General features: G+C 47.2%; 3 long non-coding RNA genes across 6 annotated transcripts in view; 2 read left to right on the forward strand and 1 right to left on the reverse strand.

Annotated features, from left to right (window-relative positions):
• LOC121136025 overlaps positions 1–17,248 on the forward strand; it is a 34,408-nt gene extending 17,160 nt beyond the window's left edge. Inside the window, exons 3-6 of one of the 4 annotated variants that reach the window (XR_005873152.1) lie at positions 1,786–1,917; positions 4,855–4,915; positions 15,149–15,241; positions 17,121–17,229. This is a non-coding gene — a long non-coding RNA (uncharacterized LOC121136025). Of the gene's footprint in view, positions 1–1,785; positions 1,918–4,854; positions 4,916–5,779; positions 5,806–15,148; positions 15,242–17,120 lie in introns of all 4 variants that reach the window. The other 3 variants (XR_005873154.1, XR_005873155.1, XR_005873153.1) reach the window with 3 other exon arrangements.
• Positions 10,638–17,223, reverse strand: LOC121136026. The gene is made up of 3 exons (XR_005873156.1): positions 17,060–17,223; positions 13,538–13,628; positions 10,638–12,828 (listed from the first exon to the last, which is right to left on the reverse strand). It is a non-coding gene; the product is annotated as an uncharacterized LOC121136026 (long non-coding RNA).
• Positions 17,249–18,746: 1,498 nt separating the features above from the next.
• Positions 18,747–27,176, forward strand: LOC121136059. The gene is made up of 3 exons (XR_005873167.1): positions 18,747–18,783; positions 25,668–25,884; positions 27,015–27,176. It is a non-coding gene; the product is annotated as an uncharacterized LOC121136059 (long non-coding RNA).
• Positions 27,177–27,299: the final 123 nt, after the last annotated feature.

A 27,299-nucleotide genomic window follows, 5' to 3' on the forward strand; every position in this document is an offset into this window, starting at 1 on the left:
AAATGCCCCAGTTCCTGTCTCCTCCCGCCTTATATTCCATTCTCCGCCCAGCCATATAACTCTGTCTCCACTTCCCTAGTGCTGGGATTAAAGGCGTAAGCTCTGTTACTCTTTTGAACTAATTCACTCTTGTGTAGTTAGCCCAGGGTGGTCTTGGACTCACAGAGATCTGCCTGCCTCTGTCTCCTGAGTCCTGGGTGACATCACTGCCTGGCCTCTCTGACTTGTGGCTGGCTTTGCATTCTCAACCCTCAGGCAAGTTGTACTAAATCATAAATAATATATCACCACACAAGGAGAACAAAATCCAGGATTTTCTTCTGTTATATTAGCCCTCTCCATAACTCAAGCTCAAGCCCCAACTCTGGCAGCTTTTGTCTCAACAGTGGCTGGCACTGGTCATCAGTCCAAAACCCCTGTGTCAAAGCTCAGGCAGTACAGAAAATACATGGGGTCCAAGGGCCAAAGTAGCCGTTCCCTTCTTGCTGGGCAATCAAAATTCACTTTCCCTACTCCCATAGCAGGTCTGTATACTCACTGTGGCTTCCAGAGCCAGCCTAAAGGCAAAGAGACAAAACACTGAGTAGCAGAGATGTGCAAGGAGGTGGTCAGTATTCTGAGACATGACCTGGTGGGGAGTCCTTCTGTGTGAATGTGTGTCTCCTTAGTTGTTAAATAAGGCACTGTTGGCCAATAGGGAAGCAAGATAGGTGGGACTAAGAGAGGTGGAGGATTCTGGGAAACAGAGGCACAGTCAGTCACCATGTAGGACACAAGAGAAGTAAGAGGTCTGGGCCCTTTCTCCGGTAAGAGAAGACCACGTGGAAATACTCAGATTAGCAGTTATGGGTTAATAATTAAGGCAGAGCTAGCCAATAAGAAACCAAGCAAATGGCCAACAGCTTTATAATTAATATAGCATCATGCGTGTTGGTTTGGGACTGACGCAGCTCAGGGTCCAGGCTGGCAGGAAGAATACTCGTTACAATGACCAAAACCTGTTCTTGTACTAACTCATCCAGTCCTCTCACCTCATGAGGAAAGCACCTCATCATCTCCCTTTATAGGCAGAGACTGAGGTACCAAGCCTTTTTTCTCATATGTACATGTGTGTGGTAAGTGTGCTCCCATGTGTACTACATGTGCATGCTTGTATGTGGAGACCTGGAACTAATGTTGAAAGGCTTCCTACATTTCTCGCCAACTTTTTTTATTTTTTGAGGTAGGGTTTCTTACTTGAGCTGAACCCATAGCTCTTCAGCACAGCTTTTCTGTCTAGTCAGTTTGCCCAGGGATCCCTGGCCTCCACCTCCCAAGTACTGAAATCACAGATGGTCCAACACACCCATCTGACATTCACATGAGAGCCCTCACACTTGTACAAACACTTTAACACTGAGCCATCCCTCCAACCCTGAGGCATTAAGATTTTGCCTGACTGTGGATGACAGCACCCAACTTTTTCCCCTCCTCACCTCTCCTGGTAGTGACTCAATGACTGTCAACACCTCAGTGGGCCAGACGTGGCACAAGACAGGATGCAAGCAGGGTTTTAGTCAGTCTTCCCATGGACCACAGGGAGTGGGGAGCTATAGAGGAACAGTGGACTCAGAAGAGAAGAGAGACCCGTCCATCCATGTGGGCCAGAGATCTTGAACCCCAGTCCTCTCCGTTTGCCCAGTCCCCACTCTCCAGTCGGGCAGGTGTCCAGAGCAGGAGGAACAAGCCCGCTGGCTCCTCCTTCCTAGCCCCACTGTTCACGAGTCTCCTACACCTTGTTCACAGCTGCCTGATCCCTCCCACACACAGCTGGAGCAAGTCAGCATGCGGGAGAACACATCCAGTGCAGACTGTGATCCCTACAGTCGGAGAAGATAAAAGACAATAAAAGTCCCTCAGTGCTACTTGGCCGATTGAGTGAGTGTCAATCTGGGTAATGCTAGACACATATAGGCACCTGGGAATTCACTCTTTGCTTCCTTCTCCCAAATCTACCCCATGAGACCATGTCAGTTTTTGTAAGAGTCCATCTGGTTCCAGTGGGCAGCCATTTCTGTTCACCAGCCCAGGTAAGATGATGCATTAGGGCTGAAAGACTGCCCTCTGCTCCAGATCCCTCTAGGCATTATGGGGTGCTATGCATACCTCCATTCCTATACAAATGATCACTAATGGCAGTAATAAGCCACCCAGCCTTCATTTGCTGCCAAGCATGTCACATTCTGACATGTATCCCTAAGAAGGCAGGCCTGCGGCCACACAGACATAGGAACTCATTTTCCCATTTGGCATTTACTTTGTAAGAACTAATTTTGCCTCATTTACAGGAGGTTACATTGCCTATAAGTTCAGGGGTACAGGAATGCTAGACTGAAACCTGCAAATGGGAGACGGGTTCACAGACTGGGAAAACAAGCAAGAAAAATAACTGTCCTAGGGCCATGGGTGTAGCCAGAATGCATGTTTATCGTGTTCAAGGCCTTGGATTTGAAACCTGTTTTAGTCTTTGTGTTGTTATCATAACACTCTGGGAAAAAGCAACTTGGGGGAGGAAATGGTTTAATTGACTTACACTTTCAGGTCGTAGTTCACTGAAAAAAGTCAGTGCAGGAACTTGAAACACAAAGTGTGGGGGAACAAAATGAAGGAGCAGTGCTTCCTGGCTCACTGGCAGGCTTGCAGTTTGTTTCCCTTCTGATTCCATCAGGACCATCTGCCTGAAGATGGCCCTGCCCATCAATTAATCATTACAGCCCCCCACAGACATACCCACAGACCAATTTGATTTAGACAGTTCTGCGATCATAGTTTCCCTCTCAGGTGGCTCCGGGTTGTGTCAAGTTGACAGTTAAAGGTAACTAGGACTATACCCAACATTGAAAGACAAAGCACATCTAACTACCTAGCTTGAGACAATACAAGAAACACTCCACAAATAGGAGGCAATGGCTATGACTTAGAATAAGATAAACCAAGCCCAGACATCCTCAAGACTGCTGCTGAGGATTCTGTAGTCTTTTAAGACAGCAATACCGTGTGGCTGTTGCACTGCCTTTCACACGTTCATGGTCTTTTTTTTTTTTTTTTTTTTTTTGGTTTTTTGAGACAAGGTTTCTCTGTGGCTTTGGAGGCTGCCCTGGAACTTGCTCTGTAGACCAGGCTGGCCTCGAACTCACAGAGATCCACCTGCCTCTGCCTCCCCAGTGCTGGGATTAAAGGCGTGTGCCACCAACGCCCAGCCGTTCATGGTCTTTGATGCAATCATTTCCTCTCAGAGAATCTGCCTGACATTAACAATCTATGATGGGATAAAATAAATTTACAAAGGAGTACCAGGGATGTGCTCAGTTGATAGAGTCCCAAAGTCTGGCATTCACAACGCCCTAGTAGGTTCAATCTCCGTCACTGTATAAACCAGAAGCAGTGAATATATACCTGTAATTCTAGCACCCAGGAGGTCGACAGAGGATCAGAAGTTAAGGGTCATCCTTGGCTATACCAAGAATTCAAGGCCAGCCTGGGATACATGAGACACCATCTCAAAATATAAATAAATGCAGAAAGATAGTGATTGTAGCTTAGTGATATGTTTCAATTTCATTGAACACTTGTGTTCCATTCAGGGCATGGCATTGCCCTGAAATAGATGACATCTAAGGATATCAAGAGAGCCAAATTCCTGTCCTTTCCCAGGAAGTTGATGTGATAAGATAGCAAGGACCTGGGAGTTATAAAGAACTCCATTTAACATTTGCATTTCTCTGTTTACTGCTGGGGATCACACCCAGGGCCTTGTTCATGCTAAGCATGTACTCTGCCACTGAGTGACATTCCCAGTCTCTACTTGCATATGTTATTCCTGCTTTCTCCTGTTCACTTGCTCATTCATTATACAAATATTTATTTAAAAGCTCCTGTGTGGCCCAGCGGTGGTGGCTGCACACCTTTAATTCCAGCACTCGGGAGGCAGAGACAGGAGGATCTCTGTGAGTTCGAGACCAGCCTGGTCTACCAGAGCTAATTCCAGGACAGTCTCCAAAGCCACAGAGAAACCCTGTGTGTAAGCATAGAATTACTATATTACCTAGTATTTTTTTTGCAAATATATGTACCCCCCAAATAATTGAAAACAGGAATTCAAACAATCACTTACACACAAATGTTTTTATCAGCATTATCCATGGTATCCAAAAGATGGAAAACATGCCCATCACCTAAAAGACATATATCCTGCTACAAAAATGAATTAAACATACCTATGTGCTATAAGAACCTCATATATATTATGCTTAATGAAATAAGCCAGAAATAAATGGTCATGTATTGATTATATGATTCCATTTTCATGAATTGTCCAGAGTGGGGGAAATCCAGAGAGAGAGAGAGAGAGAGAGAGAGAGAGAGAGAGAGAGAGAGAGAGAGAGAGAGAGAGAGAGAGAGAGAGATTACCAGGTGTTAGGGCAGGAGAGAAGGGGGGCAAGAATAGGGGAGATAATTTCTTCATGGATACAAGGCCTCACTTGTAGAGGTAGAAATGCTTTTGAACTAAGAAGTGATGGTTGGGCTGGAGAGATGGCTCAGAGGTTAAGAGCACTGACTGCTCTTCCAGGGGTCCTGAGTTCAATTCCCAGCAACCACATGGTGGCTTACAGTCATCTACAATTCAATCTGGTGCCGTCTTCTGGCCTGTAGACAGAATGCTGTATATGTAATAAATAAATAAATCTTTAAAAAAAAAAGAAGTGATGGTTATACAACATAGTCAACGTGGTAAGTTTACTAAATGGTATACATTAAAATGGTTCATCTTGGGTTAGGTAAATTTTATTCCAATTGTAAATCTTAATTCCCCAGGGGTTAGTACCAGTCCTAAGAATGAGACATCTCTGCCTCTTCAGACTCGGTCAGGAAATTGGTAAGTAAATAAATGTCAGTCGGAATAAGACTGAATCATTTCAGCCCATGATACAGATAACTCAGAGTAAACACCTAGACAAGATATGCAGGGAAGGTGTGCCTTCGGCCACGTGTTCAGGGGAGGACTTTCTGAGGAGGCTGCATTTAACCAGTAGAAGGGGGATGATGAGGGGCCTGAGGCGAGAACAGTCCAGGCAGCAAGAAGAGCAGGCATGAAGTTTCAGAAACAAGCATGAGCTTGGAGTGTCCTAGATAATGTGGCCGAGACAGAAGCAGATGGGATGAGGAAGGGACTAGAAGAAGGAGAGTTCTAAGGCTGCCTGGAGTGCTTTCTCTGAACTGAGCCTACCTTTGTAAAAATGGGACCAGAATACCCTCCTTATGGGGCCAGAAAGATGACTCAATGTGTAAAATGCTTGAGATGCAAACCCAAGGCCCTGAACCCACCATAGTAAAAGGAGAGGACCCTGCCACAAGTTGTTCTCTGACTTCCATGAAGGTGCATGCGTGCAGGCATTCGTGCGTGCTTGTTTGTATACTCGTGTGTGTGTGTGTGTGTGTGTGTGTGTGTGTGTGTGTGTGTGTGTGTGTGTACAATCATGCTATACCTGCTTGACAGTGCTCCCCAAAGAGGCACATCTGTCTCTCTACAAAACAAGCTTGGAAGCGGCATCACACTTGGTTGTGACTAGGGAAGGCACCCTTGGACCATGGCTTACAACTTTCACAGCCCTGGTCCCAGAGTTCCAATTTACTTCATAATCTTGGGACTGGAGGAAAGGGAGAGGCTGAAATCCTGGAGAAGCTGTTAGGGGATCAGCATGTTGGAAAGTCCCAAGTTAAATAGTTTGATTTCTTTCAGCTTTTCACAGAGAAGAAGAGGCAAAGGTGAGATGTTTATTTTCAAAGCAAGCAACATATTTCTTATGACAATATCTCCACTTAATGGCCCTGTCATGTCTAATAACTTAGGAGATAAAACACATTCCTTTGATCTGAGCTAGTCAAGAAGAATGACAGCTGGCAGTCTGCACAAAAATTTAGTGCCTTGTCTAATTGTGTTGACTTCTCATTATTGGAAAGTCTCACAACTAGTAGATGATATTTTCTTTTAATTTTTCAAATTGTTAACTATTTCCTGGCTCCTAGCCCCAATACTCACTTGGGACTTTTTTCTCATCTGAACTCATAAATCCCTTGGGCCAAGTCTTAATTAATGTTGTGATTTTTTTTCACCCAGTCATCAGAGGTCACAGAGGCTTTTACATGTGGCTTGACCTAAAAGATAGAAAGGAGGCCCAGGGAGGTAGCACATGCAAGGACCTAAGTTCAGACCTCAGAATCTAGGCATGGTGACACATACTTGTAAGTTCAGAGCTGGAGTGGCAGAGATCACTGTCAGCCAGTATGACCTACTTAGTGGGCTCTGGACCAGTGAGAGGCATTGCCTCAGAGAATAAGGTGGATGAGGACCAGCAAGATGGCTCAGTGGGTGAACGTTCTTGCTGCCGAGCATAATGACCTGAGTTCAATCTACAGGACACACACACACACACACACACACACACACACACACAAATAAATGTGATAAAAAAAGAAGGTGGGTGCCTCTCGAGGAGTGATGCCTGAGGTTAACATCACAGCTGTGCATACATGTGTGAGCACACACACACTTAAGCCCATCCCTACATGAAGACACAGATACACACAATGTTTTAGAGGAATTAACTTAAAGAACTGGAAGTAAAATAAAAATGAATCAGTCTTGAACTCTGCTGAGGACTCATTGTCCAGTAAGAAGAATGAATACCTAACCAGTTGCAATGGTGACATAGAATCTTAGCATCTTGGAGAAGTCAGTTAATTTCTCTGAACCTCAGTTTCTCCAAAGAAAAGCGGTTTCCACACACAGCAGTGGTTAGCAAGCTAGAGGTGCCATCAGAATGACCTGGAGGTCTTGGTGACATTGGTCTGTTAAATTACACTGTTTGTTTCTGGGAGTCTGGGATGAGGAAGGGTCCAGTAGACCCTGATGCTGCAGATGGTCCCTGTCTGAGAACCAAGCTCACGTGCTGATGGGGAGGATGATTTGAGATGAGGTTTTTTTCCTAGCCCCAGGTGGCACCAGGCTAGGCTTTGCTCTGTAAGCAGTCTATTACAAACCATAGACCTGGAAGGCACTGTGCAAGGGAAGGAAAGCTTTCCCGCAGAAGGTCAGCTCACGACAGGGGTCTGAAGGCAGAGACGCTGTGGCTATTCTGGAGTTAGCATCCTCTGCTGAGGGACTCTCTCTCTCTCTCTCTCTCTCTCTCTCTCTCTCTCTCTCTCTCTCTCTCTCTCTCGTGTGTGTGTGTGTGTGTATGTGTGTGTGTGTGTCTGTCTGTCTGTCTGTCTGTCTGTCTGTCTGATTGGGCATTGAACTTAGTTCATTATGCTCCACAGCAGGCACTTGTTTTTTGTTTGTTTGTTGTTTTTGTTTTACCTGCTGAGCCTTCTCACTGGTCCCACCTTGTTTCTCAGGCAGGGTCTCTCACCAGGCTAGACTTAGGTAGGCTGGACTTAGGTAGGCTAGACTTAGGTAGGCTGGACTTAGGCAGGCTAGACTTAGGTATGCTGGACTTAGGTAGGCTGGACTTAGGTAGGCTGGACTTAGGTAGGCTGGACTTAGGTAGGCTGGCTGGCCAGGTCACCTCCCCACCTGTCGGTCTCTGCCTCCCCAGCACTGGGATTACAAACACATGCCACCATACTCAGAATTAGTTCAGGTTTTTAATTTTATGGGGATGGAGCCCATGTGGGCCATGACAGAGGACAACTGTGGGAGTCCGTTCTCTTGTTCCACCCTGCAGAGTCCCTGAGATAAACCCCCAGGTCATCAGGTTTGATAGTGAGTGTCCCTATCCACAAAACCATCTCACTGGGCTCTGGCCCTCCTGCTTTTATTTTGTTGTTTTGTTTTCTCAAAGCATGGGTTCTGGGCTTGGAACTCAGACCTTGATGCTTGCAGGCAAGGGCTTTGCCAGTGGAGCTAGCCTATTCCTCTAGCCCTGCTTGCTGCTTTTGTTTTGCTTTGCTTTTAGTTAATTATAATTTTAAATTTATTTTATTTGTTTGTTTGTTTTGGTTTTTGAGACGGGGTTTCTCTGTGTAGTCCTAGCTGTCCCGGAACTAGCTCTTGTAGACCAGGCTGGCCTTGAACACATTCGCCTGCCTCTGCCTCCTGAGTGCTGGGATTAAAGGTGTTCACCTCCACCATCTGGCTTTAAATGCATTTTAATTGAAATAAAATTGCATCACATTCCCCCCTCTCGCACCTCCCACAGACATTCCTTCCATGTCTCCTTTCTCTACTCTCAAGTTGATAGCTTCTTTTTCCTTGATTCTTATTCTCTCTCTCTCTCTCTCTCTCTCTCTCTCTCTCTCTCTCTCTCTCTCTCTCTCTCTCTCTCTCTCTCTCACACACACACACACACACACACACACACACACAAATGCAACCTACTGAATCCACTTTTATCACTTGTATGTATGTGAGCAGGGGCTAGCAGCCACTCAGCGTTAGCCAGCCAGTCCAGGCTCTCATCCCTGGGAGAGACTAATTCTCCTTCATGTAGGCATTAGCTGCCTGTCGTTCTTTGTCTAGGGTTAGACTCCACAAGTTTCCCCTTCCACATTAGCGTGTCCGGTGATGCTGCCATTTGTTCAGTTTCTTTATGAAACCATTCCTAGTAGAGACTGTGCCGTACCTGACTTCCCGTGTTGTGGATCTTACAATGTCTGCCCCCCTCTTCTTCAACCATAGATGCAAGAGCTGCGATGTAGGTATGTCTACTGGGGCTGGGCTCCCCCAGGTCCATCGTATTCAGTTATGGTTTTCTGTGGTCTCCATTTGTTGTAAAGAGAGGGTTCGATGATGAGGGGTGGTAGCTACACTTCTCCGGGAAAGGTAGCTAAAGAACCTGATTGTTTTTGTTGTTGTTAAGGTCTTGCTGTGTAGCCCCAGCTGGCCTTGATTTGAGACAATATACTAGCCTCGGCCTCTCAAGAGCTGTGATTATAGGTGTGTACCGCTCTGCCTGATCCCGCTCTCTGAAGCTTGGACAGTAAAATGACAGGGACACCGAATAAGGTTTGGTTGCAAAGGCTTCTGCTTAGGGCAGAAGGGGCTGCCGGAAGCCCCTGTTACATGGATTCTGGTTCTGTCTTTATGCCCCGTGCGACTGACCCCCAACCTAGCTCAGGATGCTGTATCTGGCCTTGCTGCCAAGGGTCGTCACTATGGCCTGACTCTCTGGGAAGCCTTGCTGTCAATGTCTAAGCCGGAGCTTAACTAGTTGCTTCCCCGGGTGTGCCCTGCTCTCAGAACAGATTACCTGGACTTGGCTGAGGAGGGAGAAGATCATGCTGAGTTGGTATCCGAAAGCTTCGAAGCCAGGTCTCCGTGTGTCAGTGTCTTCCCCGGGAGCCTCTTACTCTCTGTGTGCTGCTCTCCCTTCAAACATTGCATTTCTTACCCATCATTTCCTTACAAATGATTAAGTCCTGGGCTTTGAGTCAAATAGGTCTGGGGTTGAATTCTAACTCTGTGACTTAAGTATCAGTTTCCTCAGCAGTAAATGGAAATAAAAGAATGCATATGAAGCCAGGGTGGGGGGGTGCCTGTTGTGCTCAGGTGGGGATGGCCCTGGGTTCACCACCAGGGAGATGTGACGACAAGATGCACCCAGATTGAGCCATGGGACAAAACAAGAGAATGTTAGTAGGAAAGCAGATGGAATGCAAAAATGTAATTTAGGTATACCGTAATACCAATATCAATTTATTTTGGTAAATGTGGTTACAATGCCAGGTGCTCACCCTAAGGAAAGCCCGGTGGAGTCTAGATGGGATCTCTTGGTGTCTCCTGCAACATAAACAGCCTAAGTAAATGGGGGCAATGGGCATGTAAAGCTCTGAGCTCAGTGCCTAGACCTAGTCAATTGGGGGGGGGTTCTTGTTTGTTTGTTTTAATTTTCAGGACAGGGTTTCTCTGTGTAGCCCTGGTTGTCCTGGAACTCACTCTGTATACTCGGGATGGACTTGAACACACACAGATTATCTTGCTTCTGGGTGCTGGGATTAAAGGCGTGTGCCACCACTGCCAGGCTTCCTTGTTAATTTTTTTTTTTTTTTTGGTTTTTCGAGACAAGGTTTCTCTGTGGCTTTGGAGGCTGTCCTGGAATTCACTCTGTAGACCAGGTTGGCCTCAAACTCACAGAGATCCGCCTGCCTCTGCCTCCCGAGTGCTGGGATTAAAGGCGTGCGCCACCAACTCCTGGCCTGTTAATTTCTTTTAAGTGTAAGTTATTACTTTCGTCACAATGACGACCTTATTTATCTCATACAACAACCCCAAGAGATAGCTCAATTGTCAGCCATAGGTGGCAGGCTTAGACACAACCAATAGCAGAGTCCAAATTCAAACCCAGCTACAATTTAACACAAACATCCAAACTCACACACTCTCTGCCTCCCACTACATGAGGTCATCATTATGACTGTAACGAGAGACAACAGTATTAAGGAAGAAAGGAAAGAGGGGTGCTAAACAGAATTTAGACCTGGGAATTCTTTATTTTTTAATATTTATTTATTTATTATGTATACAGTGTTCTGCCTGCATGCATCCCTGCACACCAGAAGAGGGCACCAGATCCCATTAGAGATGGTTGTGAGTCACCATGTGGTTGCTGGGAACTGAACTCAGGACCTCTGGAAGAGCAGCCAGTGCTCTTAACCTCTGAGCCATCTTCAAGCCCCAACTCGTGGAAATTCCTGAGCTCAAGTGGCACTTTTACTGCAGACCCTGGGAAGTGGTGGACCCCAAGGAGCCTCTGCCCTGTATTTGGAAAGGACGCCTCGTGCATAACTGAGCTAGTGAAGAGACAACACGCAGGAGAGCCTCGGCCAATGCTAGTCCTTCTAGCGGTTGCATTTGACGCCGGCCCCGCTGCAGCACACAGCTCAGAGCTAACTCTGGCCCCACCGTTTTCTCACCCCGCTGCACGCATACAGCTCAGAGCTAACTCTGGCCCCACCGTTTTCTCATCCCCCAGACAAGTCGCAATGCATCTCTCAGTATAGTACAAGTCCCTGCTTCATGGGCTGGGTGGGGAAAGTGCTTACTACGCAAACATGAAGAGGAATGTTTGACCCCCAGAACCCACAGTGAAAAGTGATCTAGGCAGTGCTGGGGAGGCCAGCTCAGTCTAATTGTCTTAAAGACAAGGTGTTTAGCGCCGGGAGAAGGACATCTGAGGCTAACGTGTGGCCAAACACATGTACATACATACACAGCATGCTAACCCGTCTACGCGTGAACATGCACACACATGTACAATCTTTGCTTTAGGAGATTTCTGAGGGCATTAAGGGATATATCTGAAAAAAAATTCCCTCAATGCCTGACATGTGCTAAGTTCTCAATGAATGACAGATACCATTTAACAAATACTTCTGAATACTCTTCTAGGAACACAGTCGGGCAGCGTGACATATCTTTGTCATAGATATGCAATGGATAAAAGCAACATTAGCCGGTGTCAATGGGTTATAAAGAGAGAAAAAAAGAAGATATGCGGTGTAGGGGGAGGCGGTTCTAGAAGAAGTTGGTGGAGGATTGGGGTGTGGGTAGATATGATCAAGGCACGTTGTATACATGTATGAAATTCTCCAAGCATAGATGAATAAGAACGTTCAGTGTCAAGGGTCACGTGCAGGCAACCGTCCTTACGGTCCCTGGAGGACTTGCAGACTCTGCTTGCCTATTGTCCACAATGACCACGATCGAGATGGCTCTGCTCCCTCAGTCAGAATCCCTTTGTGACCACAGGAGCACAGCATAGGAGTGAAGTAAGGAAGCTCGATTAAAATGCTTACCTCCTACGATGCTTAAGAAGAAGCCTTGTGGCTTATTTACACTTCGTGAGATCAAGTACATTTACCTAAAGTCACACACTGGAAACAGCTGAGTCTGAACTTGAACCCGGTCTGCCGATTTACAGCATGGCTGCCAGCCACAAGCTGCACCGTTTAAGATGGAGTCAGACTGGCAAGTTGAGAGCTCTGGGAAGGGGCTGTGCTCCAGGGAAGTGGTGACAAGGCCAGCAGCCTGCTTTGTTCTCCTTCCATCTCTGCCTCTCACATCTTGCTTTGCTTTTTCATGATCGAACTATCTGAAACCTCACACCAGCCATGGAAGGGATGTGGCTGTTTTCAGGAAACATGTGCTGGGCATATGATCCTGGCTTAAGCTCCAGTGCTTTGTAAGATCTGACTTTTTTCCAACCAGACAGACACATCTCTGCCCTGCGGCTCTGTTGAGTGCTGTGTCTGCGCCGTGGGTTTACTTTGGAGTCTTATCTGATTTTTACATCTTATTCTTTCCGTAGCCCCAAATTATTGTTACAAATTTTATTTGAAGTGGGATGGTAAAACCAACCTCCCGTGTCTAACCCAAAAGACAGGAATAAGTTAAAAGTCTATTGCAGACACTGTGGCATCGTGGACACAGATTAGAGAGTTTCTAGTAATTATGTATTCAACAGCCGACCTTTATTGAGCACGTACTGTATACTGGACTGGAGACAATAGGAATGAATTTGCTGTTGTATAGCTGTCAAGGAAGCAGTATGCTGTCATAGGGAAGGACACGTGATAGCATTCAAAGAATCTGGGTTCCACTCTGTATCTGGCCACTTGTTTTCACCCTGAAGATCCATGGTGATGGTATCAGTGTTTGCCTCAAAGTACCAGTGTGTGGTTTAAATGAGGTGATGCCTGGAAGGCGCATCTGGTGGGTGAAGGATGTCAAACAGGGCCGTTTAGATTAGTCTTAGTTCCAGGCATAATAGGCGCTCTAGAAATGCTTTGCTGAAAGGACAGAAAGATGTGTGGAAAAAGGAAGGATTTAGCCAGGCTGACCTTGATAGGAGTGAAGGTGAGGCTGCTGAGCTTAGCCCCAATCCCCTTCAGCTGTAGTAGGTCCCCAAGGGTCTGGAGATCTTGAAGCCACCAAGGTGTTTTGGTCCCATCATGTAGTATTAGAAGGCCTGCTTCTGGCTATCAGTCCTCGCATGGACAAGCAAGCATTAGCATCAGCACAACAGTGAGAAGCCAGCATGTGCAATGTAATACAGAGCACAGGAACAAACAGCCCGCAGGGCACCAACTTCCTCTGTGTGCTCAAGCTGGAATTTGCTCTAGGTTCTAATTCTAGAAAACAAGTTCCCAGACTGGGGCGATAGCTCAGTGTTACCGCACGTGATTATTGTGTATAAGCCCTTGAGTCCCAGCACCAAAATATAAAATAAAAATGGGGGCCAGATGTGATAGCACACATCTTTCATTCCAGCACTTGGGAGGGAGAGGCAGGCAGATCTCTGTAAGTTCAAGGCCCGTCTTGTCCACATAGTGAGTCCCAGGACATGTGGGCTACACAAAGACCCTATCTCGAAAAATAAATAAAGTAGAATAGAACACAGAGGTTGGAGCTGTAGCTCACTTGGTAGAGTACCTGTCTCGAGTGTATGGGGCCCTGGCTTCTGTCCCAGCACTCCATAGATGGTACAGTGGTACTCACCCTAATGCTAGCACTGTGACTTGGAAATGGGAGTCCATGGTCATCTCTGGCTAGATATCAAGTTTGAGGCCAGTTTGGGTAAAAGTAGATCCTGTCTCAAAAAACAAAAATCAAAAATAAAGACACGGAGAGTGATTAAGGAAGACAACCAAATGTCTTGTTCACACATACATCTCACACACGTGCACATGCTCACACACATGCAGATACTCACACATACATGCTCACACACATGCACATGTTTAAAAAGAAGAAAACAACAGCAAAAATAAATAAAATGCTAAAAAACAAAAAACCAAGAACAGCTTCTACTCAGAGGCGAGGCCATATGTGGGTAGCTGTGATAGGGCCACGCAGATCCGGGTTTTGGAGGCCATATGTGGGTAGCTGTGATAGGGCCACGCAGATCCGGGTTTTGGAGGCCATATGTGGGTAGCTGTGATAGGGCCACGCAGATCCGGGTTTTAGAGGCCATATGTGGGTAGCTGTGATAGGGCCACGCAGATCCGGGTTTTGGAGGCCATATGTGGGTAGCTGTGATAGGGCCACGCAGATCCGGGTTTTGGAGGCCATATGTGGGTAGCTGTGATAGGGCCACGCAGATCCGGGTTTTGGAGGCCATATGTGGGTAGCTGTGATAGGGCCACGCAGATCCGGGTTTTGGAGGCCATATGTGGGTAGCTGTGATAGGGCCACGCAGATCCGGGTTTTGGAGGCCATATGTGGGTAGCTGTGATAGGGCCACGCAGATCCGGGTTTTGGAGGCCATATGTGGGTAGCTGTGATAGGGCCACGCAGATCCGGGTTTTGGAGGCCATATGTGGGTAGCTGTGATAGGGCCACGCAGATCCGGGTTTTGGAGGCCATATGTGGGTAGCTGTGATAGGGCCACGCAGATCCGGGTTTTGGAGGCCATATGTGGGTAGCTGTGATAGGGCCACGCAGATCCGGGTTTTAGGGTCTGTTGTCTGATGTATTACTCTTTTTACTCTTCGGCTCTTTTGGGGAGCCTGCCACCCAGTTCCCAAGTAAATCACACGCAGAGGGTTATTCTTGGTTATGAATGCCCAGCCTTAGCTTGGTTTGTTTTAGCCAGCTTTTACTATCTTAACCTGTCTACCTTTTTCCTCTGGGCCTCCTTCCTTCCTTCCTTCCTTCCTTCCTTCCTTCCTTCCTTCCTTCCTTCCTTTCTTTCTTTCTTTCTTTCTTTCCTTCCTTCCTTCTTTCTTCTGTCTATCTTACTTTCCTTTTCACTCTGTGGCTGTCTGGGTGGCTGGCTCCTGATGTCCTCCTTTCTTTGTTCTCTTGATGCTCCCCTCTCCCTATTTCTCCTCTCTGCTTGCCGGCCCTGCCTATCCTTGCTCCTGCCTCGCTGTTGGCAGCTCTTTATTAGACCATCGGGTGTTTTAGGCAGGCGAAGAACCACAGCTTCACAGGGTTAAACAAATGCAGCATAAAAAAAAAATCACACACCTCAAAATAATATTCAACCACAGGGTTTTTTGTTGTTGTTGTTTTGAGAGGGGGCACTCTGCTACAGCATACATGTAGAGGTCAAAGGACAATTTTGTAGGGTTGATTCTGTCCTCCATCCTTACATGGGTTCTGGAGATTGAACTCAAATCATCAGGCTTGTTCCACAGATGAATCTACCACTAACCATCTCGTCAGCCCCACACAACCTGGCACATCACCTTCATATTGGTAAGTATGACCATATCATCCCTCTCAGCTTAGATTCCTTACACATCAAGCAGAGACCATACCCTGCTGAGTTATCATTATCCTCAGTTGACAGATTGGGAAATTGAGGCCCAAAACTAACGAAGGGTTGAGCTATCACAGTTTCTACCAGTGCCTGTTTGGTTCATGGCCCTCCACTTTAAATGCCTCTATATCTGGTAAGAGGCAAGGAAGGGAATAGCCCAATTGTTTAAAACCAATTTGAATAATTAAATTTGACAGCAAAAGGCTCAGTACTGGAAATATATTTCACCATGCCATTGCTGAGTCTGTTTAATGTGTTTTGAACCAACTTAGCTCACCTAGTTAGGAAATCCATCAGGAGTTTGAAATTTAGAACTGGCAGCAAAGAGTCACAGGGGCCTGTGTCATGCTTCTCATGAGGGTGGGAGTGAAGCCACCCTCACCTCTGAACTCACCCCGGGTCCTTGGAAGTCCAGAACAGCAGATAGAAGGCACCAAGGCACTGAAGGCTTGAAGAAAGCTTGTGTCTGAAGCCATTTATTTTCATAATAAGAACTTTTCATCTTCAAAGCCCTTTACAAGCCATAATTAATCTTCACAACACCTAAGTGAGCTAGGCGCACAGCATTACCTGGGTTTTATAGGCCAAGGTAGCCCAGAGAAGGTTTTGGGATGGTGAATGACCCCTGGACACCTGACTCAAAGGGGACAATTAAGCTGCCCCACCTCAGCCTGGCAGGCAGGTGCCGTATTTCCCAACCCCAAATCAGACCTTCTCCATTAATCTTTGGAAAATGTTTCCCTATGCCAAAGCAGGCCCCAGAAGGAGAAGACCTGGAGATAGACAGAGACAAAAACTCAAGGCCTGGTGTTGTCACATTCACACATGGTTGACTATTGCTATTATACATTGTTAACTTGATTTAGATAACAATAAATAAGAGCACTCATATTTCCATATGCACACCAAGCATTTCCAAGGCTCTTTCCTAGCAATATCTCAGGTTTTTATGACAATCAGTTTGGTTCAGGAGTACTTATTGAACACCTATTTTGTACCAGGTTGAAGATATAGCAGAGATAGAGGCTTTCAAGGTATTGCTTATTAGTGATGAGACAAATGCTGTTTTCCCTGACACACCCCCTTTTTGAGACAGGGTCTCATGAAGTCTGGGCTAGCCTCAAACTTACCATGTAGCCTCAACTTCATCTTCTTGCTACCCCCTCCTGAGAGTTGGTTTTGCAGGTCCGTGCCGTCAAAACCACCTCCCCCTCCTTCTTCCTCCTCCTTCTAATGGATACTGGGTCAGAGGCTGAAAGTCATCCTTCTAATGGATACTGGGTCAGAGGCTGAAAGTCATACAGTGAACCCACAGTGGAAGCCCAGTTCCTCCTGGTTCATTTGATTGTGCAGCCAAGGACAAAGATGCTCACTGCATCTCTGCTACAACAAAGGCCTGGGAACAAACCAAAGTACCACAGGGGAAGGCAGCAGACAATATGGGAAGTACATGAAAAATATCACACCAGTGAGAGGAAGCAGCTTCCTTTTACTTGTGTAAAAAAGAAAAAAGAAGAGCATGAGATTGTGTCCACAAGTTTTGAAAATTACTGAAAACAATGTTATGTGCTGTTTTTACATATATGTGAGTAAAGGCACGTAATAAGTGATTGAAAGTCGACACATTAGGGTACACAGAACCGATGCTTTGGAAGTAAGGCCAGGCAGCGTTATAAATTAAAGCCAGACCAACTCCTTGGGGGGTTAGACGAGGAAACCAGATTCTAAACCAAGGGCATGGCTGATAGACTCACTGCGTGGATTCGCCTTCCCCAAACCAACGGCAACGAGCACACACCCTCTGCTCTTTTGCAGGCTGCGCTTGCTGCCTTCGATCTCGATGTTGATGCCTTTCGAACTTGAACCAGCCAAAAAAAAATCTAAATGAAAAACAGGAATAAAAAGAGCAAAGTCTGAAACCAACTTGAGAAGTGAACAGTGTGTTTGGGTTGCACATGGGTGCGGAGAGCGCGACAGTCTGCATGGAGTGGGGACTAAGAGCAGATGAGCCACGGCCCTTCCTCGGCCAGGCCTGGCTGCTGGGCCAGCTTCACCATGTCCCAGAAGCCGTGGGGCAGCGATGGAAATCGTGGTTGGAGATTACCCACAGAAGCGTGTTTACCAACTCCTCAGAGCCACACTTGCCTGCTTCCTCGTTGGTATCCTGCCACGACATGATGATCGATTCTTACAGATACATTTCTCTAGAAGTTGAATGGTGCCAGGCAAACCGTGCCAAAGCAGTCTCATTTCCATGTGTGGTCTGGGTGGATTGGGGGAGGCTACAGGCAGAACCGCTCCGACTTCAGCAATATGCTTGGAATAGCGTCTCACCCACCTGTGCCGCCCTAGACTGGTCATCTGACCTAGTACTTCACTCGCTGGAACCCAGGGCGCTACATCGCCTGCAAGACAGACTGGGAACGCAGCCATGTGTGCGGGGCCACAGGGGATCTGGTGTTTGCCTGACTCCCTATCTTGGGTGCGGTGGTCCCCTCTGGCTGCTCTACTGAGCACTTGCATCTCTATAATGCAACTCTCCTTCCAGACCTGCTTGAGCCAGCTGGGAAGCTCGCCCGGCCCTGCCTCGTCCCCATAGCTCGTCCACACCCAGTTGGAGAGTCGAGGTGAACTGTCGCCAGCCTCACCTTCCCACCCAACTAGAAAGACACACACACACACACACACACACACACACACACACACACACACGTACTTATGACAGGAACTTGAGACAGGAGTTTCTTAAAATTCAAAATGTTGTAACCCAGTCACAAAAAGACAAACATGGAATGTACTCACTAATATATGGATTTTAGACATGAATCAGGGGAGTGCCAGCCTACAATCCCATGGCCAGAGAGGCTGGGAAACAGGGAGGACCCTAAGGGAGATATGCATGGTACCCAAGAGAAGCGGAATGGGACAGGATCTCAGAACGGGAGCATGGTGGGAGGGGAGAGGGAGCTGGGAAAAAGAGAGGCAGACAAGAGGAGGGCAGAGGAGGACATGGGGGAGCAGGAAGGTTGAGTTGAGGGAAGAATAGAGGAGAGCAGGATGAGAGATACCATAATAGAGGGAGTCATTATAGGTTTGAGAAGAGATCTGGCACTAGTGAGATTTCCAGAGATCTACAAGGATGACACCAACTGGCAATCTAACCAATAGTGGAGAGGCTACCTTAAATGCCCTCCCTGATGATGAGATTGATAACTACCTTTTATGACATCCTAGAACCTCCATCCAGTGACTGATGGAAGCAGAGGCAGACACCCACAACTAAACACTGAATTGAATTCTGGAACCCAGTGACAGAGGGAAGAGTGATGAGCAAAGGGGTCAAGACCAGGCTGGTGAAACCCACAGAGACAGCTGACCTGAACAAGGGGGGAGCTCTTGGACCCTAGACTGATGGCTGAGAGGCCAGCATGGGACTGATCCAGACCCCCTGAATGTGGGTGTCAGTGAGGAGGCCTAGGTAATCTATGGGAACTTGAGTAGTATCTATCCCTGGCATACAAATGGATTTTGGGTGCCCATCTCACATTGAGGGATGCTGTCTCAGCCTGGACACAGGGGGGAGGGCCTAGGCCTTGCTCTGGATGAAATGACAGACTCTGGGCATCCCCCATGGAGGGCCTCACTCTCCCTTGGGAGCAGAGTGGGGATTGGGGGGGATTGGGGGACTGGCGGGGTTGCCGGGGAGGAGGGGAGAGAGAGGGAGCTGGGATTGACATTTGAAGCAAGCTTGTTTCTAATTTAAATAAATAAAATAGTCAAAAATTTAGCTTATTAAAGATAGAAAAGACCAAATGCCATATTCAAGTTTATTTTTTGAGACAAGGTCTCACTATATAGCCCAGGTTGGCACCAAACTGAAAATATACCACCACCCCACCAATTTCTCCATAGTCTCAACAGAGAATTTGTTGTTTTCTGTATTTTGTGTATTTTTTCCAGTTTTTTGAGACAGGGTTTCTCTGTGTAGCTTTGGAGCCTGTCCTAGAACTCACTCTTTAGACCAGGCTGGCCTCAAACTCACAGAGATCCACCTGCCTCTGCCTCCCAGATGCTGGAATTAAAGGTGTGCGCCACTACCGCTCAGTTTTGTGTATGTTTTGGGGAGAAACTTTTATTCAAGTTCTTACTTTTAAATTAGTATTTTCTTTCATTTTCAACTGAACTTTTGGTTTTAAGCACTGGGGGTTGAGCCCGGGTCCTCGTGCACACCATTGTTCTATTGCTGAGCTACATTTCCAGTCTAATACTGTTATTATTATTAATTATATGCTACTACTTTATATGCACATGTGTGGATATGGCAGGGGAGCACTCCCTCATATGAGCATGTGCAGAGTCCAGAGAATCAATGTGTCTTTCTCTGTCGCTCTCCACCTTACTTTCAGGGTTGGTCACCCACTGAGCCCAATGCTTGAAAAGCAGCGGAACTGGATGGCCATCAGAGTTCTCCAGCACTGGGGTTACAAGCACGTACACTACGAGGCCCAACATTTACACGGGTGCTGGGCATTCAAACTCAGGTCCTCATGCTAGAAGATGAAGCTCTTCACCCCGCAGGCCATCTCCCCAGACCTTACTTTGATATAATGTGCTTCTAAGTTGACCAGGTTGGCCTTGAACTCACTCTAATAGCTCAAGGCAGACCTGGAATGTTACATTCTCCTGCTTTTGCTTCTTAGTGAGGCCTGTACCACAAGGTCTGACTTTGATGTTTTCATTGCAGTTCAACACGCAGACAGCAAAATGCACAGATCGTAAAGAATAAGGATTCCTAGTGTAAACACATTGCCTTTCCATGCCTCACTCCTGCTCTTCCTGTGCACTGCCTGGGGTCAGGGAAGCAGGAGTGAGGCCGAGAAGGTCCAGCCTGAGACTGGAGGCTCCTCGTCTAACAACAGAGACGCACAGTGAAGCCCCTCCAAGCCAGGCTGACATGGGCAGTGATGGGCGAGGGCAGAGCACCACATAATTCTCTCTCTCTCTCTCTCTCTCTCTCTCTCTCTCTCTCTCTCTCTCTCTCTCTCTCTCTCTCTCTCTCTCTGTCTCTCTCTCTCTCTCTCTGTCTCTCTCTCTGTCTCTCTGTCTGTCTCTGTCTCTCTCTGTGTCTCTCTGTCTCTGTCTCCTCTGTGTCTGTGTCTCTGTGTCTGTGTCTCTGTCTCTCTCTTTCTATCTCTCTCTGTCTCTGTCTCTCTCTGTGTCTGTCTCTCTGTCTGTCTTTGTCTGTCTCTCTGTATCTCTGTCTCTGTGTCTCTGTCTCTCTGTCTGTCTCTCTCTCTCTCTCTCTCACACACACACACAGCTCAATCACGTACACCCTCTAAGCCCTCAGCCCTAAGAATCCTCCTCAGCTGAGTCTTTCTTCGAGATGGGTGTGGAGCCCACCTGTGGTGCCAAGGACAGGCAGGAACCTGGAGGATGTGGTGAGGCAGGCTGGTAACCATTCGTCTTCCCTGGTCCTCATGCTGCTGAGACATTAGAGCATCTCCATGCCTAGTCCCCTGATGCCAGCTGTACAGTCTGGAAAGGAGAGGCCGGGGACAACATGGAGAACATCTGTGATTCCTTCTAATCTTTCACCCAGTCACTCAGCCATCACTGGCCAGCCCTGACTTGCCCTGTATAAGACCTGCCTGAGTTTAGAGAGGCAGAGGAGGGACAGGCAAGGTCCAGCCTGAGACAGAAGGCTCCTCGCCTACTAAGGGAGACACACAAGGCACTTCCAATCCAGCCTGACAGCCTTAAGCTAAAATAGGAGCAGGAGGGAGTGGCAGGGAGGCCATAAGGGATACCTCTCTCTGAGGACCATGAGAGCCAACCAATCATCTGAGGCACACATTCCTTTTTCCATGTAGACTTCCAGAGCTGGCTGTTCTGGGCCCTGAATGTAGTCAGGTATCTGACCTGACTTCACTATCGGGGGTGTGCCAGAAGTAGAGCCGTGTGTACTGGTACCCATGTGTCTAGGGGATCATGGTAACTCCCAGGGGCCCTTCTACTCAGCTTTTGAGATGCTGCCTAACAGTTGTCCTGGTTAGGAAGGCCTCCACGTCTGCTTCCAATCATAGCAGGTTCCAGGGCCCTGCCCTGCACCATTGCCTCCTGGCCATGTAAGTGTGGCGTGTCACTGCATCTCTGTATTGCTTTCCTCACATACAACACCAGGTTCTGGTATTTACCCTGGGGACCTGGAAAGTTTCCCCCAAGATAACCTCACCCTTATATACTCTAGTGACCCTGGGTAGGCATCCTCCCTCTTTCTGATGGTGGGCAAATTACCCCTAGTGGGACTGAGCCTCCCCACTGTGCTGTGGGGAAGTGTGAGCCTCTGTAGGTAAAGGACTTCCCACAGTGTCTGGTAGGCACACAAGTGTGGTGGTATATTGTTTATGACTTATTAGAGCCATTGGAGATCAAACTAGCAAAGCAGCCACACTAGTTAGCCATAGAATCCAGGCACACACACTAATCCCAGGACTCAGGAGACAGAGGCAGATGGATCTCTCTGAGTTCAAGGCCACCTATGGCTACACAAGAGTGAATCAGTCTAAAAGAGAAACAGAGCTCATGCCTTTAACCCCAGCACTAGAAGGTATAAAACATAGGAGCAGGGTCTTCAGTGGTCAATCTCAGGATTGATTCTCCAGCCACACTGAACAGAGGCAGCGGTCTGAGACCTGGTGAGAGCCAGGACTGCCATTTCAATCGGAGGTAGAGGTAAGAGCTAGTGGCCAGCTGTTTTGCTTCTCTGATCTTCAGCTTGAAGCTTGAACCCCAATATTTGTCTTTTATTTTTCATGTTACACACAAGCTCGCAGTAGCACTTTGTATGTGTGCAGCAAGGCTGTTATGACACCTTGATATTTGAGTTTCTCTCAGGAATTCCAGTTTTGGACTGAACCAAGACACCTGGATAATATCCTGAGACCCACTATAGATCCACGCCACCCCCAGCTTCCACAGAACACAATTTAAATTATACTACTTCCAACTGTTGTTGGCCCGCTTGTGATAGAGCAGATATTAAGCTGTAGAGGCTGGCTAGACTCCAGCCATGGATGAAATGACTTTAGTTCATGTCATAGTCCTACTCTCCCCAACACCAACACCGACCATCATTCCTCTGCCTCACAACCCACTCTGGACTCAAGCTGAGTTTATCGTACTGCTTTGGGCTCCAGAAGCCTGTCTTGGATGCCCTAGCCTCTGACTTTCCCACTACTCTAGTCCTGAGGATTCAGCATGCCTTGAACTCAGCGTGTCTCGGAAAGCGTCTGAGGGTCAAGGCCAGCTGTGCCCTCTTAATGCTTCTCTCTGTACTCTGAGGCCATGACCTGCTCCAGCTTCCACTTTCCGCCCCGTCCTTCAAACCACAGCCGTGAGCAGTGCCTCAACTATGGTAACTGATGTGTAGCTTGAGCCAACCTCACTGAGTCCCCTCAGCAGAGCATTAGCTGTGAAGCATGCCTTTCGGCACTTCACAATCAAGCCTACCAAGTCTATTTGAGGAGTGAGAGGTAGATTGTGTTCGGTGAGTTATTCAGTGGAACTTCACACCTGAAGATGCTGAAAGAAGTAACTCTGTGGGAGAGTAGGCCGTTCATTTACTCAGCCAACAACCCCTGATACCATCTCTGGGCCAGAGAGGGCTGCTGAGGGAAGCACCAAGAAGTCACTGTAGCTTATCAGCAAGCAGACATGTTCCTGGATTTTCCTAGGTAGATGATGTAAGCAAATTTTACGTCTCTGAGAAAAGAGCCAAGAGCAAAATTATCTCTCCTCTTCCAACAACTCCATATGATGCTTCCAGGTCTGGCAAAAGCATCCCCTCTATTTAGAACCAGTGAGTAGTTGCTTTCCAAAAGAATTCTAAAGTAGCAAACAGCCCTGTGGGGGAAAAAGTACTACGTCCTTGGAGGCAGAGACTAGAGCGTCTGACCTGACCGTATCACCAGCTGAAGAGAAGGGCAAGGCACTGACCCTCACAGTGTACCATGCTGACATTTACAAGCCTCTCCATCTTTGCCTTACTGTGATTTTTTTTGTGGTGGTTCACACCTTCAGTCCCAGCACTCTGGAGGAAGGCAGGTCTCTGTGACCCAGCATGGTCTACAGAGCAAGTTCCAGGACAGCCAGCAATACACAGAGAAAGAAACTCTATCTCAAAAACCAAAAAGAAGGAAGAGGAGGAAGAGAACAAGGAGGAGGACAAGGAAATGGGGGAGGAAGAGGACCAGAAGGAGGAGGAGGGGAAGGAGGATGATTCGAGAATTTACAAAAGTCTATTATGGGGGATTCAATGGGAAACACAGACTCACCAATACAGGACAAGGCGGAAGCCACCGTGGATCCAGCTGCTGTGCCCAGGGGAGATGTGAACAACCATAAAACTTGATTCTGCTCTGACGTCCCGAGAGAGAGAGAGAGAGAGAGAGAGAGAGAGAGAGAGAGAGAGAGAGAGAGAGAGAGAGAGAGAGAGAGCTCTTTTCCTTATAAGAGGTCATGTCCGAAGACAAGAAGCCATTCCCTAAGGTTGGTACCCCAAGTCTATTGATGGAATGAATTCCCACAACAGGAAGAGGACAAGGAGGAGGAGAACTAGAAGGCAGACAAGAAGGAGGAGGGCGAGGAAGAGGAGGGGGATGAGAAAGAGGAGGGGGATGAGGAAGTGGAGGAGGGGGACCTCAAGTCCCCAGCAGTTAAGAAGTCAAAAGAATCAGAAGTTCAAGGCCATCCATGGCTACATCATAAGCTCAAAGCTGCCCTGAGCTATATGAAATGAAAGGAGAGACAGCAGGGGAATGAGGGAGAGAGGAAGGGAGGAAGACAGACCCTACTCTAAGATAGTCTTTACTAGTGATAGCCATTTCATAATAGGGTCTTACGGTGCCAGCCAGATGGCTCAACAGCTAAAAATCTCTTGCCAAGCTGCGTTTCATCCCTCAGAACCCAAGCAAAGGTGAATGGAGAGGACAGACTCCACAAAGTTACGCACCGACGTCCACATGCACACCGTGCCATGCACTCCCAGAGGGCACGCTCTGTGCGTGTACATAAGGCGAGAACAGCAGTAGCTTTAGCCGAGCTCATGGGGCTGAGGACTTGACTCGGTGGTGGAGACCTTGTTCAATGCCGCCTCTACCTAGCACCAGAAGAAATAAATCAGCATGTTTCCCAATACCTTTATTTTTTTCTCTTTAGCAAGGTAATACATGTCTATTTTTAACCATTCTAATGTTATTGGAATGTTTAAAAAATAAAAGTCACAGGTATTGCCCTCCCCAAAAATAACAGCTGCTAACAATATGGGACATATTCTCCCAGTCTTTTGCTATGAAAATATTAATAATGCACAGAAAAATCATAATGTTTGTTAGTATTCAAATACACAACACACTTTTTGAATCTAATGCTATATTGAGGGTGTTGTTCACAGAATGTTTACATAACCCGCCTCTTTTATTTAAAGAGGATTTATTTGTGTATGTGTGTGTACGCCTACATATTGGGATGGGTATTCATGCATGTGTATACAGGTGCATGGAAAGGCCAGAGGTTGACTTGGGGTGTTCTCAATCACTCTCTGCTTCGTTTTTCAAGACAGGACTTCTCACTGAACCCAAGTTCACCAAATTTACTAGACTGGATGGCCAGCAAGCCCTAGGGGTCCTCCTGTCTCTGCCTCCCCAGCCCGGGATTACAGGTGCATTTCACCACGCCCAGCTTTTTACATGGGTACTGAGGATCCAGACTCAGGGCCTCAGGATTGTGAAGCCGGTGCTTTACCAACTCCATCTTCACAAGTTCCTAGGCCTTTCACTGTTTGGCTTTTGCTTTTGGAAGAACTGAGGATCCAGGCTACACATGTATCCCCAGCCTTGCCCCATTGTTTTCAATAGGCACGCACTAGCCCTTTCTATGGATAGAAACAATTCTCACCATTCCTTTTTGGGTGACTATTTGAGACACTGCCTAATTTTCCTTGTCAACAAATACCATTAGAAGGATTTTTTCCCTTGAGGTTTATTTCTTTTATTTTATGTTTATGATGTTTTACATGTATGTGTGTTTGTGCACAACATAATTGTAGTGCCTGTGGAGGCCAGAAGAGGGGTCTGATCCTCTGGAACTGGAGTTAGCTGACCTGTGAGTGCTGGGAACAAACCAGAGTCCCCCACAAGAGCAGTAAATGCTCTTAATCATAGAGCCATCTCTCCAGCCCCCAACTGCAAAGATATTTGACCCTTGTCCCCTTCACCCCAAATGTTCTTCACTTAAAATACTTAAATACTAAGGATTTCCATAAATGGCTACTCACAATAGTTCTCCCTACTGATTCTGCAGTTTCTAGGGGAATGATAGGGGCCACATCTGTGATGCTGTCTCAGAGCCCCATTCTCTTCCTGGAACTCACTAGATTTCAACAGATCATTTCTCACAATCAACTAAAGGAACCAGCTGCTGAATCTGCTGAATGGATCTATTATTACACTAGTGTTCTTAACTGTAGAGCACATTCCTAAAAGGAAAAACATCACATCAAAGGATATGTGTGTTGGAGGTAAATGTTTTTATTATTATTATTATTAGTGGTGGTGGTGGTGGCTTTGTTTTGTTTTGTTTTGAGACAGAGTTTCACTGTGTAGTCAGACTGTCCTGGAACTCTCTCTGTAGACCAGGCTGGCCCCAATCTGCCTCACTGCGCCTCCCAAGTACTGGGATTAAAGGAATGTACCACACTGCCCAGCCCTTGTTTTGTGTGTGTGTGTGTGTGTGTGTGTGTGTGTGTGTGTGTGTGTTTTGTTTGTTTGGTTTTGTTTTTTGGTTTTTTTGTTTTTGTTTTTTCGAGACAGGGTTTCTCTGTAGTTTTGGAGCCTGTCCTGGAACTGGCTCTGTAGACCAGGCTGGCCTCGAACTCACAGAGATCCGCTTGCCTCTGCCTCCCGAGTGCTGGGATTAACGGTGTGCGCCACCAACGCCCAGGCCCAGCTCTTGTTTTGTTCTTAGCTTTCTGTGCTGAGAAACCAGGGATGACTTCTGCACCTTGCCCGTGTAGAGTTCTCACGTGCTCCCCAGAGAAAAACAAGGGCTGCACACGCCCTGCTCCGGCTGGGGAGGGTAGCGAGGATAGCCCCTCTCTAGCCCACGCATGACTGCCCACTCCCTTCTGTACCGCACCTTGCCTTTGGCCCCTTGGCTTCCTAGCTGCCTGTCAACCAGCAGTTAAATAGCCTCAATGTAGACACTCCTGCCCTGGAGTAACACCCATCCTGACTCCAAATGCTGGAAGGAATGTCTCACCTGCGCATAGCTAGACGTTCCAGCTCTGATCCAGGTTTGGTGTGAGCAGGAGTTGGGCGAGCTGGGAGTTGGACCCAGAGGTCCTCTCTGCTCCCATACCAAGTGCAGTCTGGCCACCTGAAGGGTCAATTCATGCAGTTTCATATGTATATGTGTACCAAGAATGGAAAGGTCTAGACGCAAAAACACCTCATGCCTTATTCTGCAGGCTTCTCCCCCTAGTTGTTGAATACAATGGGAAGATGGGGGTCTCGGGTCTTCATTTTAGTGGCAGGCAGCTGGGGGCACATTGAAGCTGAACTCCTTCACTCATTCATTGACTTTGAGCTAGGAGACTAATACAGCTAAAGATTCTTTATATCTGAAACTCTCCTGAACTTTATATTTTAGGAAGAAGAGGCAAGAAGCTGGAAAGATTGCTCAGTGGGTAAAGGTGTGCGTTGCCACCGCCCGGTTCCACAGAAGCTTTTATAAAGGGAAACATTTAATTTGGGTGGATTACATTTTCAGAGGTTTAGTCCACTATTTTCATGGCAGGACATGGGAGCACGCAGGCAGACATGGTGCCGGAGAAGGAGCTGAGTTCTACATCTTGATCCTCAGAGAAAGGAAGTGAACTGTGACACTGGGTGTAGCTTGAGCATATGACACCTCAGCGCCCACCTCACACGGACA

This window comes from Mesocricetus auratus, unplaced genomic scaffold (assembly GCF_017639785.1).
Source record: "Mesocricetus auratus isolate SY011 unplaced genomic scaffold, BCM_Maur_2.0 Super-Scaffold_100047, whole genome shotgun sequence".
NCBI lineage: Eukaryota > Metazoa > Chordata > Mammalia > Rodentia > Cricetidae > Mesocricetus > Mesocricetus auratus.